This window comes from Corvus cornix, chromosome 1, assembly GCF_000738735.6.
Source record: "Corvus cornix cornix isolate S_Up_H32 chromosome 1, ASM73873v5, whole genome shotgun sequence".
Lineage (NCBI taxonomy): Eukaryota > Metazoa > Chordata > Aves > Passeriformes > Corvidae > Corvus > Corvus cornix.
The window spans coordinates 72,684,539-72,706,055 of NC_046332.1; positions in this window are offsets into that span (position 1 = coordinate 72,684,539).

Genomic DNA, 21,517 nt, shown 5'->3' on the forward strand with positions numbered 1-21,517 from the left:
ATGCAAGGAAGTAAGGAAGAGAAGTTTTAAGTTAGTGAATTTTGTGTATTTAATGCATTTCATGTGTTCTCTGCTGGAATTCTGCTGCATCTACATATTTAGGTGACTTTTAAAACCATTGTTATTTTTGAGCACTCAGGGAGTTGAAATTATTAAACAGACAAGTAACAGCCAATATAAATTTTAGAGGATTAAACTGTGTCCAACATTCAAATTAATTTTTATTTTTAAAAACAAAATTAGAATTTTTACAAATATAAGGAATAACTGCTATTATAAAAATTCTTCAGAAAATACTAATTAAAAATTTATAATATAATTTTAAAATAAAATAAATTTTAAAAATTAAAAAAAAAAAAGAGAGAAAAAGAAGAAAGAGGAAATACCATACTGCAATACAAAGATCAAAGACAATAATCCATTCACTTGCTCAGTACTGGTAAGTCTGTGGATGGAATATGGCTTTCTGTTTACAGCTTTACATTTCATTATCATTGTGGATCAAATGCAGGATCCCAGAGAACATTCAGAGTTACCAAAGATTGAAAAAAAAATTGTATTTTTTTTAACCTTGAGAGGAAAAGATTGATTCAAATCTTCAAAATATAGAAGATTTTTAGAAAAATTAAGATATAGCTACCTGACTCTTTATTTAGAAAAAATGACTAGTCTTCACCAAAATGCTATAAAAAATTACTGGTAGAGTATTTCCTTAACAATTTTCAAAGGAGATTTTTTACAAAGGGGACAGCATGCTGTAGATGACAATTTCTTTGAAAGAGGCTCAGCTAGCACTAGAGTTCTTGAGATAAGGCTGTTTCAGGTCTATTTTTCCAGTTTTAGAAAGAAACTCCAGGAAACTTCAAACTCCATCAAACATGCTTCAAAACCAGCTTGTGTATGTTACTAAATTAATGCTACATGAGACGATTCAAGAGAAGCATTTTCTGCTCTGTAGGCGAGTACTGTTATTCTCTATCTGCTCCCTGGTGCAGAGGGATAATAAAACAGCAACAGATTTGCTGTCATATCTTCAGAATAATTTGTAATTAGTGCTTTAAAATGAAAAAGTGAGAAGAAGACGTAGTATTAATTCCTTTATTTATAATCCATTCCATTTCTTCTTGCCTGGAGCATGGTTAATTTGATAGGCATCTTTTAATTTGTAATTAGTCTTTAGGAAAGACTGTTTTCTGATGCTTTAAGCAGTGCACTATTTATTAATTTGTGTTCTATCATTTTATCCAGTGTTTATGCACTATGGACCAGATTCAGTACCCACTGAGAGGTAATTGTAAATTAGTTCAGCATTTAGCTCATTTGGCTTTCTTATATTTTTGAACATATAAAACAAGATAAATTATAATTTAGTTTGCATCCTATCATCTCAGCCTGGCTTGAAATAATTCTTACAGAAAGCAAAACATCTCCAGGAGTTATTTTTGCTCTTTTGCTCTACTGATGCAAAAAGTAGTGGCAGCCACATCTAGCTATTGGCAGCAGAGGAAATATGGCTACAACCACATACACTGATGCTCTTTTGAGACTTGTCTTTGCTCACGAGTATGTAAAACTAAATTAAATAAATTTTAATTCAGTTAACTCATAGGCGATACTTCCTCAAGCTGAAAACATGCCATGAAAATATTTGTGTTCTTGTAGTGTTTATGTACTTCTTAGTCTACCTTAGCATCGTGGTATTAATTTTACTGGTTTAAATATCATCTAACCCCCTTGTGCCAGGTACTGTGCTGTAAGGGAGAACTTACAGCAGCCTTCCAGTACCTAAAGGTGTCTTACAAGAGAGCTGGAGAGGGACTTCTAACACAGGCATGTAGTGATAGGACAAGGGGGAATGGCCTTAAAGTGAAGGAGAATAGGTTTAGATTGGATATTAGGAAGAAGGTTTTTACTACATGGGTGGTGATGCACTGAAACAGGTTACTCAGAGAAGTTGTGGACTCCTCATCCCTGGAGCTGCTCAAGACCAGGTTGGATGGGGCTCTGAGCAATCTGGTCTAATAGAAGGTTCCCTGCCCACAGCAGGGGGGCTGGAACAAGATGGTCTTTAAGGTTCCTTCCAACCCAAAGCATTCTATGACTCAATGTACATACACAACATATTTGATAAATGGTTCCTGTCCCAATGGACTGAGAATGCAAATTGCAGAAATGGCACAGAGGAAAATTTCTGTAGAACAGAGGGAGCATAACACTTTGTGGCTGCAAACTGCTGGTTGAGTAGTCATTCTCTTTTGAATAATTCAAGAGAATTCTATGTAGGGTGGCTATAAAGAGCATGAAGTTTCTCTCTTCACAAGAATCAGCATAGAGAAGACAAATGCAAATAGAGATGAGTTGCAGAGAAACATTTCATCTTGGTATAAGAAAGAAATTTTTTACACTGAGAACCACCTCCCCAGTGATGTGGTAGAGTCCCCATCTCTGGAGGTTTACAAAACAGAGTGGTAGATAATCTTGTCTAGTCTCCTTTTCGCACAAAAAATGTTGGACCAGATGGTCCTTCAAGGTGCCTTCCAATTGTTCTATGATTTCTTTTTCTTTTTTTAATACATTTTAAAAGAAAGGTAGAGGGAGAAAAAGTAAAAAAATGCTCTCTTAGACACATTTTATTCAATAGTATTTCCCAATGCTTTTTTTCAAAGTTTGCTCTAATTTTATCCTCTTTCTCATAGTTAAAGTGATTTGAGAAGCTCTTATTTATTATTTTAGCTAAATGTAAAATTAGAAACTTAAAATATTTCTTTACACTATATGCTTTATGTCTATACTTTTAAGTCATTGTTTGGTTTCCTCACTGTGAATTGTCTCTGAACATTTTTGATTTCTTACACTCCATTTTCAGCTACTTTTCTGAGTGTTCAGTCTGCATGATCTTGTAGAAGGAGCTTGTTCTTGGTATTCTAAACTGTAAGCTTTTTCCATCTACATCTTTTTTAATGGTCCATGGTTGTGATTTCAATTAACTCTTCATTATGTCAAACACAGGAAAAAAAATGAGGTCAAGATTACCTGGATAACAGGTGTAGGAATATAGCAGAAGAGATGCATTGACCTGTGTTGTGTAGTCTTTTTTTTCCCAACTCTTGAGTCAAATGCAGAGGCATTTCTAAATGTATGCAGTTTGAGTGCTAGGCAGCATAGGGAGAATTCTCTAATATCTCACACTAATATCTCCTATTTGTCAGCAAGACTTCTTTATTGCAGTTATTACATATATTATAGCTATTAATCGCAATAACTTGAAATTTACTTGTGTAGCACTGCATTATAAAATGAGAATTTCAATGTATTGTTTCCCATTTTAATACAGTATTAGAAAATGCACTTTTGGAGGCTGGACAAGGTATTGAATAACAGCCTGCAGATCTTTAAGAACTACAAGAGAGAATTTATTGATCTCAAAAGTACTCTAACTGTAAGATAAGACATAGCATAAAATGTTAGATATCTATCTTTGTATAAATACAAATAAGCTGAAATATCCAGTGACAGATAAGGAAATTTAGTGTTCAGGTTTTAAGCAACCACTATTTAGGTATTATCTTCATGCTAGCTGCTAGCTGAAATATCTTTTGAAACTTCATATACTTTATAGAGATTTCCTTGGACTTAAAGCCTGAAGGGCTTTTAAATCATTTGATCTGACCGCCAGTTTGGCACAGGTCATTTCACTTCATTCATGTATTTTTTTAGTGAATAAAATGCATTTCAGTCTTCAGAAAAGAGTTGTATGTCATATGAAGCAAATAAGAGAGATAGGAATTGGAATGCAGAATTATTTTGAAAAGTTAGAAAAAAGGATTGAAAAAGTTAAAAAGTAAGTATTCAATTATGTCAATTATGTATTTTCTATTTTGCTAAGAATAGATAACTACAGAAAGTTGAGATATAGATCAACTGATTAGATGACAAACACATATAAATTACCTGGAAGTAAAAGATAATTATGAAACTGGTCTAAAATCTACAGTAGTACTCTTATTCATACAAAAAACACATGGGATAAGTAAACAAGAATGTCTTTATTTGATGCACTTAAGGTTTCATTTGGAGAATTAACTTGATTTTGAAGACTTTGAAAGAGTTCTGCACTTGTAGCTCTGTATCTTGGTATTGCCATTTCTGGCAACAGGCCACAGGCTTCCTACTGACTCTTCAAGGTCCCAGGACAAAGACTGTTGGTCTTGCTTTGCATGGATGTCTAGGCTACCCTGGCCCTTTGTGTTCATCTGCTTTAGAACAAAAGCACTTCTCTAACGACGAAACTTTTGCCTGAGTGGTTTTATCCTCAGCATAGGTGGAATGTCCTTCAATTTGTGTGATGGAATGTCCTTCATTTTACTTTTTTTTTGACCAGTACCTACTGGTAACATGTAGTTGTCTTGTGTGGAATCAACTATCTGTGTCCCAATATTAAAGCTGTAGTATAGAAGGGTGAAGCCTTAGGGTGGCAAATGAGGCCTCTTTTGCACCCTAAATCTTATTTTAACAAAAAAATCCACAGCATATGTATGAAGCTAAGAAGTTATTTTTAAGCCTGATATGTAAATAATCTAATGCAGAAAAATCGTGTTAATAACCAAGTTAAAACTGTTGCACAATGACTTCCTTCCAGTGTTCTTTTGAATCCTAAGGATGGCAGGTTCAGTGTTTGTTGAGAAGGTTTGCATATTCAGAAACTTTTACGGGTCATTGTACAATGAAAGCAGCATGCATACCATGTTCCACATAAAAAAAGCTCTCTGATAATCAAGCAACAGAATCCTCTCTTTACACCAGATTCTGGTCTGAAAAAAGTATTACGGAAATAATTACTTCACAACATATGGCCCAGCAGCAGGCTAAACTCAACTTTTTATAAGTAAGCAAGTCCACACACTGTGAATTGATCCTCCATGGAGATGAAATGTATGGCCAGACACATACCTGGCCTTCATTTATTTAGCACTATCAATATTTTTTCTTTTTAATAGGTGACTGTTGAGATTTTTTTAATCTCTTTTCTGTACTTCAGTGTTTTTCCAAGATGAAAAATTCTCAAGGAATTCATTAAATGAATTCAGCATTTTTTGATGTTGGTTTTTTTTTTTCCTTTACATTAGATAATGCATGTTTCGTACTGGAAAAAAAAAAAAAAAAAAAAAGAAAAGGAAAAGTTGTACTAACCCATTCTTCCTGGGTCTAAGAGATTGTCCCTAAGTGTTGTAATCTCTTTGGTCCCCAATCATATATGTTGTGACTATGACAAATTATGAAAAAGCTAAGGGCAATAAACACAGCCCTGCTAAGCAGGGATAAAAAGAGAATTTGTAAAATTATACACTCCAAGGGTAGAAGAATCCTAATAATATCAAACCTGGGCAGTCCCTCCCCATCTGGAAAGAGGAGGTTCAAAATATATAGCCTGATTTTTCACTGGAAGCTTTATTTCTGATTCTTCTTTGATAGCCACAAATCAGTTATTTTATCGAAGATAAGCATCTGCCTAAACAGCCTATGACCCCCTGTGCTTTTTCTGCAGTGTAATTCAAATATTGCTACTGGGTCCTCTGAGGCTTTAAAAAGTCTCCAGTTTCCTTCTGAGTTATTAAAAAATAAAATTAGTGGTTTGGAGATAATTCAGCTATTCAGTTCATCATAATAAATTTATAGTTCAGATGGTAAAACCAGTTGTGTTACTATCACACTAATTTGCTACTTCCCTTAAGAGTCTTGGGCATTAGTTGTCTAGGTCTGTCAATTTCTCTATCTATGGTTAGTTAATTTCAGCAGATGCTGTTTCATATGTTCTGTTACTACAGATGGCAAAATTTTTATTTCATCTAAGGGGCCAAAATTTTATTTCTCTTTTTTAAATTTCTTTACTTTTTTACTTCAGACCAGAGAGCTAAAACAGATTAAAGGAATTTTTCTTGTAACTTTATATCCTAGTAGCAGTTCTACACAGAAAAGTATAGATACCAATTGACACAGAAGAACATATTTTATTTCTAGGAAAACTGGGGGAAGTGTTTCAGTGGTTTTTTGGTTTGGTTTGGTTTGGTTCTTTTGGGGTGGGAGGTTGTTTTGCTTTGGGGATTTTGGTTGGCTGATTGTCTGGTTGGCTGGTTTGGGGTTTGTTTTGGTTTTTTTGTTGTTGTTGGTTTTTTTTTTGGGGGGGGGTTTTGTTTGGTGCTTCTAGCAGATGATGTATCTATTATTGCCACAGCTCATTGGTATACAATAAAAGCAAAGATAAGTTTTACAGTTTTGGAGTCATCTGATAGATATATCCAATGAAATTGAAAACAAACACAAAGAAAAGTCATTTCAGCCACACTTTCATATTTGGATTAAACTTCCTATTTAATCAAAAGATACAGAAATGTGACCAATGAAAAACTTGAGGTTTTCTTTACTTTTATTCCACTCGCTCTTGTAGTAATGTAAAATTAAGCCTGATATAAAATTTGCTCATCTCTATCTGCCACTGACAAATATTAAAAATCAACTTGTGCAGACTTCTCTCACCTCCTCCTGGAGTGTTTAACTTATTGACCTCCCAACCTGTGCAAACCTCCCTTAGGCAATGTCACCACCTCTGCCTGCTCAAGGCTCACAGAAAGGCACCAAACCCTCCATGCTCTGTGCTGGATGGCTGAGTCCTCCTTGTAGAATTTAATGGGAGTTCGAGAAGTGTCTGATGTGCTGGGGTAGCTGCTTCCGCTGCTGCTGGGATCCATGCCCTGTGGCACATCACTGCCAGCGTTGAGCCATCCCACATTCAAGAGAGTTTTTGGAAACCTTCCACCTCAACTGCTGCACAAATTGCTGCCTCTGTTTACTGTGCTCCCAGATGGTGATGCTTTGCCTGGTGCCAGCTGAAGAGGTGCTTGACAATTCCCAACTCTAAATTAAGAATTTTAATATGGCTGAAGATAGCAGATGTAAGCACCTTTTCAGTAGGATTAGCTCCCAGGGGCTGTTAGAAATTGCTAGAGCTTCTAGGAATAAACATCTCTCTTAGCCCCCTGTGTGAGCAGCAGCAGCACCCTTTGGGAAGGAGAGCCCAAAAATCACTGCATGCATTTCTGCATCCCTTAGCTGCTCCTGTTTGCACTGACCTTCCTTGGAGTGTCCAGCTCCACTCACTGAGTCAATTTCCATTTCAGAATCTTCTTCTATCTTTATGTCTGTCTGATGCTATTAAAGAATGGGGTATACGTATCAGTAAACATTAACACAAGATACGTGCCTACTCCGTGTCTGCTGTTTGCTTCCACTTGGCACTTACTTCAGCTCATGTGCATCGTGCTGCAGTTTGTGCCAATACTTGTCTTACTACTACCAATGAAGGGTAGTCAATGTAGTTGAAAAAGCTCATTAATGCTAATGGAATCAAAGTGTCCAAAACCATTCGGACAACAACTCTGACACATATGGGAAACATACATGCAGGCTCTGAGACTACCAAGGAGCTGCTTATATAACCTGCTTGTAGTGTAGTGACACCTTTTTTCTAAATTTAAAGTCAAGTATTTAATCAGATTCTACAATGATCAAAGTAAAGAATAATTTATTATTAATAATTTGCTACAGTTTAAAGATTTAGGTAAAAAATACCATATGACCTGAAATGTATAATTTTATTTTTTTTCTTTTTGATAAATCAGGACAAAGAAAATACTATTTCAAAAACTACTTTCTTTTAATTTTTACTTTACATTACAAACTATCCTTTTTTTCCTATTATATAAAAATTATGATGATGATAAAAAAAGGACTGCATTTATCTTAACAGCGGAAGTTTTCTGAAGAACAAAAAATTAACAAAAAATTAACAAAAAACTTCAGCTTTTTTTAAAACTCTCTAAACTTCACACAATCATACCTTGGAATTAGATTTTTATCAGCTCCCAAGCACTACAAAATTTGACATCTGCTGCAATTTCAACTCCCAATGCTATGATGTACATGGGATATTTCATATGTCAAGATAAAAATTTAATCTAAATATTTTTCTTCTTGATTTTTTTTTTTTTTTTCAGAGAAAATAAACCAGTTTGTGTGTCAGGAATTTCCTTACAAATTAAAGCTTTCTTGTATAGATACACCTTGTATGTCCAGGTGGAAAAAAACCCAAAAACAAACACACAAACCTAATTTTTTTGAACGGTTGAGAAATTACTAGAGGAATAGGGCAGATTTGGAGAATTAATAGATATTATCAGTGCAGAGGAGTAGGCACCATGCTTTCAAGAAAATTTATTTATTCTATTTTAAAGGAGTAGAGTGGTTCATGAGAAGTACCTTGCCCAAAGGGCACAGATCAAGTGGCTATATTCCAAGCTACTAATTTTCAAAATGAAGAACATTGACATTTATTCAGTGAAAGCAGCTGCTCACAATTTACCTAAAAGCAACTTTATTCCTTAATATATTTTTTTAGGCCCAGTTCCCTCAGTCTCGTATTGGTGAAATGACAGATCTCTCTTCAGAGTTATAGGGAAGAAGGCAATGACACAGCTCTGCCAAGATTAGCAAGTTTTTTTTAAATAGAAGTTTTGCAAAGTTTTATTTTGAAATAACCACATTAAGACACTATTTGTGTTTTTTGTATTTGTATTTTAAAATTAGAAATGGGTTTTTTTGAGTACCCTATATTCTAAATACTGAACTTGCCTAGTCAATAAAAATGCTTCAGATTAATCTTCTTGAGCTCTGTCAGGCTGGGAATGTGACCACTTCCCTGGGGAGTCCATTTCAGTGTCCAGGCACCCTCTGGGTGAAGAATCTTTTTGTAATATCCAAACTAAATTTACTCTCACACAGCTTCAGGCCATTCCCTCAGGTCCTGTCACTGGTCAGGAGAGAGAGATCAGTGCCTTCCCCTCCTCTTTCCTTCATGACAAGTTGGAGACCACAATGAGGTCTCCCCTCAGTCTCCTGCTCTCCAGGCAGAACAGACCAAGTGACCTCAGCCACTCCTCATACTTCCTCCCCTCAAGGCCCTTCACCACCCTTTAGCTCTCCTTTGGATGCTCTCTAACAGCTTAATGTCTTTCTCATGTTGTGGTGAATTTGAATGAAAGTACATTCAAAAATTCAACATGAATAAAAGTTTCTAAACCATTCTAGAAATGTATAGGATGTAGGAAATCAATGGTGTTTCATTACTTTATACTAGATGAGTGTCTAGTTCTTATGTATTCACCACCATTGTCTGAAAAGTTTCACTTTGGTTTAAAAAAATGTACATGCATTATTATGGAGTTATTATTATTGTATATCTGCCTCTGAAAGCATCCAATACACTTTTCTATTTTTCACATACCCGATTTAAAGCTTATTTGAAGCCGCAGACATTTTAGACATGTAGATAAACACACATGCATGAGCATTCTATATTATAAGAAAAGCTTTTCTTTGCCATGTTAAGAATAGATGAATAATTTTCTTTTATTTCCTGAATGGTATTCTGATGAGTTTCAATTTCCCCATGAACAGGTGTATAGGAGACCTGCTAAGCTCTGAGTTAAAAACATAAATATAATACACCTAAGAAAGATGCATACCAAGAGTGGGAGATTAAGCATATTTTACAACAATTTTCTTTTGGAAGGACTTGTGGGGTTTTCTGTTTTCTTGCCTTTTTTCCCTATTAAAGATGTGTACTACTTCACAGCAGTAGTAAAATTATTTCTTGTAGAAAGAAAAGCACTACAAGAAGAAGTTTGAATCCCTATGTTCTTGACTTTCTAAACAGTTCTTTTGAATTTTTCATGTACTGTGATTTCTTCTGCAATTATAATAACATTAAAAAAGCTATTTTGTATGAATTACAACCAGATTCCTTTTCAAACACTGGAAAATGCAAGCTATTTTAATGTGTAAACAAGAGTCTGAAACACACTGAATGATTTTCCAACTGCATCTAACAAGGTTTTCATAGTGATAATCTTCCTGGTGACTTTTGTTTTCATAAAAACATTTCTTCAGGCAGAACTGACATTATAATAAGCACTTGAAAAAGCTATTATAAGTATGTTTAGCTATGCTGATACTACCTGTATATTAAAAAAAATAACATTAAATTACTTTAAGCATTCAGTTCAAGAAATGCTCTAAACTATGTAAACCTTCCTAACTTTTTATTTTTGGAGAGTCCATTCTACTAACATCTTAGTCCTGCTGTCTTCCAACATGACATAATTTTGTAGACACTGATGTTCATAAAGCTGTTATCCCTAGACACACATCTCCCACTGTTTGCAAAAGACTGAATTTGCACTTCTCTCATTTGAAGAGGGTGACTTAATCACCAAGCAGTGATGTATTCTGATTGTCTTTGCCCATCACCTTTTCCTTTGAAGCTGAGCCACTGAACATACGAGTAGGAGTCTTCATGTTAAACCACAGAAAAAGAGACCTTGAGGCTCATCTAGTGATTAGGGCGCTTGAAATTGAAGCTCATTCATTTAAAGCAGGTGTCCAAGTGACACTTATCTCCCACTGTAGGTGGCTATTTTTAGCAGTGATTCATTTACCCAAGGACATTTTGCTCTTCCATTCACATAATGGAAAATGTTACAAATGTCTCGGCATCCAGTAAGAATGGTTCAGCTTCATGGTAGTCTCATGATATTGAAAGGTCAAAACATTAAAAATACTGGTATGCATGCCTGCCTTGGTTCTTCACAGAGATTATCCTTTCATTACAAATGTAGCTATTCCATCTACAAAAAGGTCCTGGAAGTAGCTAATTTTTCCTAAAGAACAAGACTGACACATATGACACATAAGGGCATGCTGCATTAAAAAAGGCAGCAGTCCCTACCAGTCACTGCTGAAATACAAGCTTGTTTCTAGGACAGCAAACACAGGTCACTGCTCCTGTCTCCAGTATCAACAGAATCAGATAGAGGAGTTGATCACAAGCAGAAAAGGCAACTGTAAAATATCCCATGCTTCCACACTCCTTGAAATGCACTCAGTCTTCCCACTTCCTTGGAAACACAGAGGCTTTCTCAAACTGGGTGGCTGAACACTTCTTTTTCAAAGGTCCTCTCCCCATCACAGGCAATAGTACAGATACTTGCCACAGTGTGGCTGCGTGGCACAGATACCTAACATGGGTTCTTTGGTCTGGTGAGAGTCTAGCACCTAATAATAATAAGACATCTTTGTTGAATGAAAGCAGCAGCTTGGATAGGCTAACTAGGGGATGACTGACAGCATTCACACTGTATCAGGCAGAGACCTGTGAATTTAGGCAAGCAGCATGGGTACATACAGTTTTTTGTAGCTCCAGGCCAATATTATAAAGTATAATGCTAGGGAAGGAAACAAGTTAACAGGAGTGAGTCCTAATGTAAATGCATGACTTTTTCCGTTGGAAATGTGAGAGATGCAAAACAGCTTGATTGACTGAGCTTTCAGGAGTGGAAAATATTACAAAAATGGCAATCATAGGAAGGTGATGGGGATATTTACTAACTGTTAACTATTACATGAGGGTATTGCATTCCATTCTGAAAAAGCAAAAGAGAATAGAATAATAGAATATCTTATGTTGGAAGGGACCATAAGTATCATCAAAGTCCAAATCATGGCCCTGCACAGGACAAGCCCCAAGAGTTTCTTTGCCTGAGAGAGTTTCCCAAAAGCTTCTTGAACACTGTCAAAGCTGGTGCTATGATCACTTACCTGGGGAGCCCACTTCAGTGCCCAGGCCAAGAATCTTTTTCTAAAATCCAACCTAAACCTCCACTGACACAGCTTCACGCCATTCACTTGGGTCCTATCATTGGTCACCACAGAGAAGAGATCAGTGTCTGCCCCTCCTCTTCCCCTCATGAGGAAGTTGTAGACTGCAATGACGTCTCCTCTCAGTCTACTCTTCTCCAGGCTAAACAAACCAAGTGACCAGTAGTAGCAAAAGGTATATATGGAGCAGCCTTAATATAGAAAGAACAGTTTGTGTGTCCTCACCAATCCTAGAACAGGATACTTTATCCACAGTTAATAATGTTTGTTACAATATCTTCAGTGATGCCCCACGTGTTCTTAAGATTCTAGAATTTTAAACTTCTTTCTTCAGTTAGGCTGCTGCAAGAGCTGTGATGCAGCCCCAACAGCCTGGCAGCTTTGTTTTTGTATTCTTTCACGTATTTCTTAGCAAAGTAACTCTAATGACCTCCAGTCTACACCATCTTCTGCCCACTCAGTTAACACTTTTATTAGCCTATATTTAGATGCTCGCAGACACTCCACTTATACCCCCTTAAGCTGCCCATCCTGTCTGTAGCTATTTCCCTGCACTACCTATAGTTTTCCAAGTCTTAAATACAATCTAGCTTCATCCTCCATGTTTACATTTGCTTCACATTTATCTAGTTTATGGTGCTCCCACAGACCACAGACTTTGCCTTCTCTTTCCCTCTATTCCTGATCATATAAGTCCCCACTGTAGACTCAGAGAGAAAAGTAATGGATTTTTGTATTTTACACTGGGAAAGAATGAAAATGAAGATTTTCACGTCACAGTTAATTCAAGGGGCACTGCTCTCATCAGAGGAAAGGAACCTGTGCTTCTGTGCTGAAAAAACCTTAAAATTTTGGTTAATTAATTTTGAATTTAAAAGAATTTTTAAAAAAGTAAATCCCTTCCCTTTGTTTACTTGATAATATAGTAATATTCTTATGATAGTAATATCCTTACTATCATACTACTGAAAAGGCGGTCTTCTCTTTGTTACTGCTACACACTAAACCATTTCAAAAAGGTTGTGGAGTGTTGCCTACAGTTCAGCTGAAATCCTTTTCAACTGTGGACAACATTGAACAGGTTTTCCTACCCATAAGAAAGGGAGATTAACCACCAGACTGTGCAGCCAAGGAAATATGATGTTTCTATGAATTACTAGAGGCCACTGCCTTTTGAATGACTTAGCAATTCAGGCCCCTGGTCTTATCAAGGATTGTCTTGACTGTGGATCTTTTTAAGCTGTGACTGCAAAAATTTCTGAAGGTCAGGAGAGGGTCAAGAGGCCTGTGTCCTTCAAATGATCACTGATCCCACAGTATCTTATTTTCTATTAGATAGCAATAGAAATAAGTCATTTTGCTTCCACTTGGTCTTGATTCTGCAGTGGAAGGGCTCAACCATATGTGGTAGAGGTCTAATAAAATCAAGTAGTAGGTAAACAACTGTCAGAGACTGAAATATTATAGTTTATGACTTCTTAAAGGACTTTAAAACTGTATTACAAAAGCTGCAGAGAACACTACCACACCCTGAATGGGCCCTGACTGAGGCCTTACACAGCTCCCTGATGAAGTTAAGATAAAGTAACAACTCAGGGCTGGGGACATTCACAAAGCACAGGCTTAACACCTCCAAGGTGGAGACCACAGCCCCAGGGCTATCCGCTGCCAGGCTCCCACAGACCCTCACACCAAGGGGTGGAGGGAGGAGAGGCTTTGGATATCTTGGAGAAGCCTCTGGTCAGAGGTGCAGTGACTGCCCATCCTCCACTGTGCAGAGGAGCCCAGATGAGGGGTCCTCACCTTGGGGGGGGGGGGGGGGGGGAACTTATCCACAGCAGGAGGGGGTGACATGGCCCATCAAAGGGGCCCCCCTCAAAGGGGTCCCCAGACCCTGCACCAGAGCACCAGAGATGATGCAACAGACCCTCAGTGTTGCCAGGGACAGTGTCAAGCTGGCCCCTGCAAGGGGAGACACGTGGGCGTTCCCACCTGGCCCAAAGTGTATATTAATCCACGGGATTCTGTATTCTCTGGTGTGTTGTGTGGTGGTGTGTGGCAGCGTGTGGTGGCATGGGTGGCATGTGGCGGCATGGCGACAGGGGACCCTCACGACCAGCAGACCAGATGGAGGGGAGCAACGAGACGTCATTGGGACCCTTGGATGGGTGACATGCTTCCACCTAACCCCTGCCACCTCTCCCTGTCCCCCCACTCCCCATGCACACTTTTTTCCTTTCTTTCTTTCTTTCTTTCTTTCTTTCTTTCTTTCTTTCTTTCTTTCTTTCTTTCTTTCTTTCTTTCTTTCTTTCTTTTCTCTTCCCTTCTCTTTGCCTCTTTTAAATAAAATACATCAATTTTTTGGCATCAACATCTAACCTTGTTTGGTTTTAATCTTGTTTCTGGGAATATTTTGAATCTTCTAAGTTCTTTCCAGTTTATGCTCAGAGACTTAGCTCTCTTTGCTTTTCTGAGTTCAAATCGGATCATAACAACAACTAATTAACTTGTGAATAAATGAGGAAAGAAAGAGCGTCCAAGTAGATTTTGTAACAACACCAAAGAAAAATTCTTTGGTGAACCTGAGAATGGGAAGGCAAAAAAACACTACCTTCACCGTCTAACTCCTCCCAGTGGACAGTTCTGGCTACTAATGACTGAGTGCATTGACCTGAACAGATTCTATTGACCTTTAGAGAACGTTTTGGAAGGATAAACATAACATAAAGGGAAAGTTTAGGTACTATACAATCTGTGTATAACAATTTTAACTGCATGATTCATGGAAATTAGTAATAAGTGGATTATTGGACTGCATATGTTAGGATCATTATTACTGGGTATGATTGTATTGTGAATAGATTGTCACGAAATGAATAAGAGGAATAATCAAGTAATATTTTCACATATAAGATCAGTTCCCTTGCTCATCTCTTTCAGCATGGCTTTTCCAAATTTTTTACAATAACAATTTTCACAAACTGTATAGTAAAGTAAATAGCTGTAAGAGCTGTATCCTAGGCTGAAGCAAATGCTGTCACCATGTGATAACCATACTCTGAACATTTGTGCCAGTCTGAACAGGGTTAAGATACAAGGCTAATAAATTCAAAACACTTGGAAGGATGAAATAGGCACAGTTACACAAGTTTTGAAGAAAACCAAGCAAAAGGTTTGTAGAAAGTAGCCCAGCTCACATACTTTCCCAAACTCATCTCACTGGTTGCAGTGTCAGGAACAGAATAGTGGGCTAGATTGGTCAAATTGGTCAGACTCCAAAATATTCCTAATGTCCTTCTGTATCGGTCTTTCAAAGATGATTTCAATCAAAGTCTTATAATATGTAAAAACGTAACAACAAAAGTAGTCCACTGTGTAAAGTGTGAACTGTTTGTCATTACTAGCCTATTAGACAAAGCTCTGCTGTTGGCATAGTCAGAGAAATAAATTTGCAAATCTTCATGGAATTCTGTGTGCCAAAATCTCAGTGGTATGAAGACTGGATTCCTACTTTAAGCAACATTAAAGGAGTGGTGCAAAAATACAGGCCTGTGGCAGAGTCTGCATATCTGCCTACAGGGTCAGTTTGGTGTTTGGGTATTCACCTTCCTTGATAGCTTGTGACTCAGTTTTCAGAAGTATAAGAAGGTACAAATGGCAAAGCTGTGGAAAATGGACAATTGGTCTTTTAACTAAAAAACCCCCTTCCAGTAATTCAGCAAATGTATGCTAAGAATTCAAATTCTGTCTAATAGCCACCACTAGAAGTGATTGTCAAAGTTTTAGAACCTTATTCTTAATATATGTAATAGTAATTGATTATTTTGAGCAAATAATTATGCTAATTGTGTAACCCTAATAAATGTGGTTATAACAGCATTTTCTTTAACTGAATTCAGTAACATCTGTATTTATTGATTGAATGAAATTTATATACAGGTTAACATCTGTCATATGATGGCTCAATTATTAAGAAGGATGACTATTTAGTAATTTAAATATATTAATAATATTTTTCCACTAAAATATCTTTTTCTACTGAAATTTGATAAAAAGTCAATTTGTTCACGGTCCTCCTAGCTGTGACAAAACCAAATATTTTGGGACATTTCTGTGATTACAAAATGGTTTGTTGTCAGATACTTCTGTGCAATGATCACAAGCAACACCTCAGGTGTTCCTTTTTACTTATTTTAGAATGTCCAGTCTGTTGTTAACCTTTAACAGTACTTTTGGAAAGGGATTTATTCTATTTTTATAATTAATAATTTAATTTTCCTGATGTGCGGTTGACAATTAACCTGATTTGTCATGCCAGATACTTGACTGTTGATTAGAATATTGATTAGGTGTTTGATTGGTGATTCGGATACTTCAATTAATTTCACGAAGTAAAAGAATTTACACATAAAAAGAACGTTCTGACAAAGTTGTTAGAATACCTCCATATTCTAATAGATCTTTAATAATTGCAGCAATTCAGTGACAGACTAATTATGCAACTTAATACAGAATGCAGGCATTGTTGAATTCCTCCTAAATCTATTCAGCACCTGCCTGAAAATACACAACGTTTTCTTTTTCTTTTTTTTTTTTTTCCTAGTTTAATTTCCTTCTGTGAATATCTGGTAGCATAAATACAGCACTGAATATATTTTCTGGGGAAAAATTTATTTTCAATGCTATTTTTTCCTCTCTTCTAGGCTTCTAGGAGATGTTCTATATAAAGCAAATATTATTTTCTGTGGTCATTCAGAAAATATATTCATTTCACACAGTTCCAGCACACAATGCCCCAATGCAAGTACTATATAACCTCATTAAGAGCAATAATGCTATGAAACCAATAGGAGTTAATGAAGCAAAGATGTTTAAAAAACAACTTTTACTTGCTTAGAACCATAAGAGAACTAATGTTAATATTATAACTGCAAAAAACTGATGCTTAGTGATTTTGAAAAGATTGTGTAGTCCTAACTCTTGAGAACTCTATTCTTCATGCTATAAAAAATTTGCATCTCTTCTGTGAACTGATTGTTTTGTTTGCTGCGGGGTTTTTTATTACATGTTGTTGAGAAGGGATTTTTTTTCTTAGTTTTCCTTCCTTTTTTTTTCTCCAGCAGGTTCAGATCTATATGCAACATACATAGATATTACACATATTGATAAAATACTTCCTGTGTAAGATAATGCTGAAGAATATTGTTTAGTCTATGCCTACAAATTCCAGCAAACCCAATACTGCTGCTTCTTTAGATCTTCAGGAAGATATTTGTACCTAATATGTCACTATTTATACATAACAAAAGTAGCCTTTAGAAAAATGGCATGGGAATACAGTTGCACTTTGCCATGGATAAGACTTAAAACATTTGATGTTTGGCAATTATAAACTGAAATCATAATCTTTTCAGCATAAGTCATACTATAATTTAGACCTTTTTAAACCAATGGTCAGCTGCTGCCCCTGAAAGTAGTCTGGAATATCTTGGAGAAGAAAAGGGACAATACTGGTGTATTTTTATGTAGAAGAAGCTACATAATTTTTAAAAATGTTTTTGCACACACAAAAGCCCTAATACACTGGACTATTATTTTAGAATAAATACAAATAATTAGGGTGCAATAAACATTAACTTATTTCCCTTGGTAATCATTGGGAGAGAACTTACCCTTGATGCTATTTATTTATAGTGACCTAAAAAATGTCAGAAAAGAGTTGTTAGTATATTAGTACCTCTGGTAACAAGTGGTTTCTTTTTTAAATCACATCCTGCAAGATTGCAATCTTCAGCTACAAAGTGGTGCTGAAGTCTCTCTCAATACCCACTAAACCAAGTGACAGTACTTTATAATCTGATCTACTTGGGCTAATTATAGATGCCCTCCTGTATATGATAGGAATGGCATAACAACTGAAAGTATTCATAGTCTTGTTTTTATTAAAGCAATTGGGAAGAACAAGGTTAACAACATTCCAGAAGCAGCAGGATCATAATGCCATGCAAAAAAGACTGATGCAGAGCTTGGCTTATCAGCAAAGGATTTTCTATCTTTTAAATATGTATGAAGATTTAAACAGACAATTTTCTGTAATTTACTTACCTACTGCATATTATCATTATCTCTTCCTAGATAAAGAGAGAAGCATGAATTATGGAGATTTTTGATTGTGTTATCAAGCACTCTTGTACCTTGATAATAACTGCTTGATGGTTTGCTCTTTGGAAGAAATGCCAGAGAAATTTCCCCACCAAACTTAAAATTTGTTAAAGGAATAAATAAAAAGTTTTACAAATAAAGGAGTGTTTTTCTAAAATTTAAAAAAAAAAGAGTATAAAATTATAGTTTATATATTGTTTTATATATTGTTTTCTAGATATTAAAAATTCTTTTTTTAAATTACATTTAATAAAAGTTGTTTTCACAAAGCTGCAATTTTAATTTTTTTTTTTACAATAATCAAGATTTGTGCCTTGGTCTTGGTATTCAAAAGCCATCAGTCACTTTTACTCTGAGCAACAAACACTATATCACAGCTTTATCAATGCCTGAGGGATGTGGAACCTCTTACCTTAGTTAGAGTGCCCAGAGTAAAACTACATTTCTGATGATATAGGACTTTGAAACAAATTGGCCTTAAGCACTCTTCTTACCCCAAAAGTGAAAGACCGAGAGTAGAAGGAGTTTGCCTGATAGCTGCCAAGAACAAAAATTGGATTCTTAATTGGATTTTTTCTTGAGGGGAAAATAAATTAAATACAGTGTTTAAGAACACACTAGTTATTTCCACCAAACTCTCCTACTAGGATTCTGAAACTGAAGAGCCCTCTGCGGAAATCCAAGTTCCCTTAACCTGCAGTCAGTCAAATCCAGTTTTCTTTGTTAATGTTATTGTCATTATTCTTATCTTTAATATCTACATGGATTTTGCTAATTTACGTTCATCAAAATTGAAGAGGAACACAGAAAGAGGGGGAGAATGGAACATATGTATTGTAGAAGGAGGGGAAAAAACAAAACAATCGACTGAACTTGTCACACTTTGCTAGTGTGACTCTATAGCCTAGGGATAAAGAACTTCGGCACAAAGAAAGAAGTCCCAGATTTTAATCCTCGATCCCAGCTACCATTACTTTTGTCATTAATTCTTAAGCTAAAAAATCTAACAAACAAATCCAAAAAAATTGTTTCAGATATATCCTAATTTAGTCTTTTATGTCAGTCCAACATGTCTTTTAATGGATTGTACTTATTCCTGAAGACAAGAAATGCCAGTCTCAGAGTAGCAAAGAGTTTCAACTTTTACAACCTCAGTAATCTTATTTGGACCTTATTCCGCTTGTTTAGAAATCAATAATAAATATGTGGTTTTTTACTCATTTTAAATGGGGATGGTCAAGAGCCTGCATAGGTAAATCATGTAATCCATACTTGCCTCGAACTTAATATATACACAGCTGTGTCAGTTTTTTCATTTGTTTCAAAACAAAAACTAATAAAAATGTAAACAGCTATTTATGATATCAAAATAAGGATTTAACTGATGATAAACACAGACCTAAAAAAGAAAAGTTATTCATATCTTCTATATAACATTTGCCACAAAATATGAATTCAGAAGAGTTACTTTAGCATGCATATAGTGTTACAACATAAAGTAGCATAAAGTCAGCTTCCTGAGTGACTTAATTTTTCTACCAAGTTGGAAATAGCGGGTTTCTGGAACATCTGCCTTTAGATAATGATAATGATGATGAAGATGAGGATAGGAATTATGGCAATCCAATATGTTGAAGACTATTGGGAATAGATCCTAGACTTTTTCTGTATATTTTTCTCTACAGCATAAAGCTTCTTAACAATCCTGAAAGTGTGAAGCTCCCACATAGTTAATGTGGGCAATGCCTGTCTGTCTGTCCATCTATGTATTTCATTTCTATTAATCAAATAGTACAAATCAAACCAACATTTTATCAACATTTTAGAAAGAGATATGAACTGTCTAAACATCTCTGGCAAATCTGATTGCATTTTAATAGACTGGAAACCTTTATTTTATTGAATTATTTATGTAACACTTTGCTGATAACTACATGAGACACAGTATGCATGAGTACTTCTGATGGCTTTGTTATTACACAGGACTTAAAAACACCCTACAGGCATTAATTGCAAAAAAACCCCTATTTAAAATAAATTGCCCAAATTGAGCTTGTCTTTGATTATAGCAGTGTTTGATGTTTGATTACAGGGGAAGTGTGGTGTTTTTTATACATTCATGTGTGTGTACATGAATTCCAATTTATTGTAAATAGTTCCTAAGAGGTATATTATAAAAAGTCATCCTGCTGAAAAGTTGAAGATGGAATAGGGTCTATAAAATGAATGTTTCTTCATAAAGGAAGTGTTTTAAGTTTAAGAACTTCAAGAACTTTGAGGATATGAGCAGCCTATTTAATGCACACAGAATTAATCCAGTGAAAAGCTAAACAAGTCATTTGAAAATAGTGGTTTCATATACATAAAATTTAGATTTACTTTCTGGGTAAAAAAGCTGATGCTGCTTCAGAAAATGAAAAGTTCAACAAACCTGAGATCTGTTGAAATATACTCCAAATGGAGATAGTGGAACAGCCTCTTTGTTGCTCTAAGGGTAACAAAATTTGTGGCTGATGCAAGACTTGAATATTGAGTAGCACTGACAATTTTGCTTTAATAAAGTTTTGATGTGAGCAAATCTTTCACAGGAGATTAAAATGATACGAAATTTCAAAGAAAAATGGTTAGTGAATATGAGCTGAGAACAGCAGTCAAACTTACTGAGCTCAAGTTGTTTTGTGACAATGAACTAAAAGTGTGTAAAAGTCTGTTTTTCTGCAGTGCCTTAAAATAAGATGCTTTTCATTGACAGGTGGGAGGAAATTTTGCATAGCAGTTAATGTCAATCACTTCCAGAATTCAGCTATCTTTTTAGGACAAGAAGGTACCATTCTGATTATTCAGGTTAGCCTAAAGAAAAATGCAAACCACCACTTTAAAGGCAAAATTGGAAAATGTAACATTGGTGAAAACCTATTGGCTTTTACTGAGCTGATGTAGACAAAATAAAGCAAAACATATCTACAGTTTGAACATTGCCAACTTCAGTGTGTCCTTTTTTCAATTTACTGGGTAAAGTGTTTTTTAACGTAAGAGTTGACATTTTATTCTGTAAAAGTTATCATAACTTGTGAAAAACATGCCTCTTAGCATTCTGTTTATGTCATTTTAGTTACTCATTCTTTCATTCTAAAACATAATTTCAAGACTACACACACATGCATATCTAGCTGCATATGCATGTATAGGGATGCACACATGCCATTTACATATGCCTGTAGGTATGTACACATTCTATGATACAATAAATTCAGTCTTTTCATGGCTCTTTTCAAATTGTTAATATCAAGATTATGCTTAGAATTTAAAAAAGTGTAAAATAAAATAAGAAGGAATTGCAAATAACTTATTTTTTATAGTTAGTTGATTTTCCTTAGCATGTGTGAAGATGATGTGCAATTTGGTGTGTATCAAATTTTGGGAACATTTCTAAGTCTACTAAGCTATTTTTCAGTAATTCTGTAGCTAACTGTCTTCAGTTTGGATTTTTTTGTGAGAAATAGCTTTTCACCTAGAATCACAGATGACCACAGGAAATCTTCCTGGGGTCTTCGCATTTAAATGTTTCTTACATGAAACAAGGAAT